Source organism: Littorina saxatilis, linkage group LG13 (genome assembly GCF_037325665.1).
Source record: "Littorina saxatilis isolate snail1 linkage group LG13, US_GU_Lsax_2.0, whole genome shotgun sequence".
NCBI classification, from domain to species: domain Eukaryota; kingdom Metazoa; phylum Mollusca; class Gastropoda; order Littorinimorpha; family Littorinidae; genus Littorina; species Littorina saxatilis.
This window is the reverse complement of record NC_090257.1, coordinates 385,796-387,200: the sequence shown is the minus strand read 5'-3', so window position 1 is coordinate 387,200 and position 1,405 is coordinate 385,796. Positions and strand designations below refer to the sequence as shown.

Genomic DNA, 1,405 nt, shown 5'->3' with positions numbered 1-1,405 from the left:
ATTTTTACTTACAAGTCGCTCAAAACACTTCTCCGTAAATTTGCATTGTATGAACTGACAATTAAAAGTCTGCACAGTCCCAGAAAGAAATGACATCAACAACTGGAAAGGTATGAAACACTCCACGCTCTGTGTGTGTAAGGCAGTCCAAGTGTAACCTACCCGCTACAGTAAAGCATTCCAAACTTCGCTCCGAAAAAATAGCAAAACTTTGAAGCCACCGACAATTCCAAAGTTACGAAACACTCCACGCGGTTTTGTGTGTTGCCAGGCAGTGAAGGTAAAGAATGTGAAGCTCTTTGGTGTAGCTGTATCGTTGTAGCCTAGATTATGTTTGGTTGAAGTCTGACCTACCCCTTCACTCTAGCGGAAGTAGTAGTAGCAAAGAGACGCTCTTTGGTAGTAATAGCAGTAGTATCTCGGGAGCTCTTAAAATCCCGTTCCGTACTCCACACACGCCCACATCGCAGTCAGCCCGTTCCGTACTCCACACACGTCCACATCGCAGTGAGCGGCAGAATCAACTCGCGCGCTTCTCTGACAAAACTTCCAGACAGCCAGCAAGGCCGAGTGTACGGACCACTCGCTCATCCTCTTTCGCTGTAGTCCTCTATTTACCCTGCACGGCGGTGTGAGCACAGAGATATAGACTATATGAGCACAGAGGTATAGACTATATGAGCACAGAGGTATAGACTTTATGAGCACAGAGGTATAGACTATATGAGCACAGAGGTATAGACTATATGAGCACAGAGGTATAGACTATATGAGCACAGAGATATAGACTATATCTGTGTGGGTGTGAGCAAAGAGCTTCCGTACAAGGTCTTTGGTGTGAGCATAGACCTATCTCGGCCTGGTGTGAGCATAGACCTATCCCGGCCTGGTGTGAGCAACTCACAGGGAACCCATTTGTTGTGGAATAGAGAAGGAGGATAGAGGAAGAGGAGGAGGAGGGGGAGAGGAGGAGGGGGAGAGGAGGAGGGGGAGAGGAGGTGGGGAGGGTGTGGGGTTGGAAAGAAGACATGACAGTAAGACAGTGTCGAGACTGAAGCTGCTTGTTTTCGGTTTTGTGTCCTCCGATGTTAAACAGCTGCTTGTTTTCGGTTTTGTGTCCTCCGATGTTAAACAGCTGCTTGTTTTCGGTTTTGTGTCCTCCGATGTTAAACAGCTGCTTGTTTTCGGTTTTGTGTCCTCCGATGTTAAACAGCTGCTTGTTTTTGGTTGTGTGTCCTCCGATGTTAAAACCCTGGTGCGTGTGCTTCAGTGTAACGAGGATGAGGGGGGGGGATGAGGGGGGGGAGGGGGGAGGGTTGGTAACGTTTGTATCATTGTATCAAAGCTGGTGAGTGTGCTTCAGTGTAACGAGGATGAGGGGAGGGAGGATGTGGGGGGGAGGATG

The 1,405-nt window shown here is 48.4% G+C and overlaps 1 protein-coding gene across 2 annotated transcripts in view; it reads right to left on the bottom strand.

Annotated features, from left to right (window-relative positions):
• LOC138946022 (uncharacterized) overlaps nt 1-528 on the bottom strand; it is a 21,913-nt gene extending 21,385 nt beyond the window's left edge. Inside the window, exon 1 of one of the 2 annotated variants that reach the window (XM_070317553.1) lies at nt 1-528. This exon is cut by the window's left edge and continues 411 nt beyond it. The gene's annotated coding sequence lies outside the window, so the exon portion shown is untranslated. The other variant, XM_070317554.1, reaches the window with a different exon arrangement.
• Between the last annotated feature and the right edge of the window lie 877 nt (nt 529-1,405).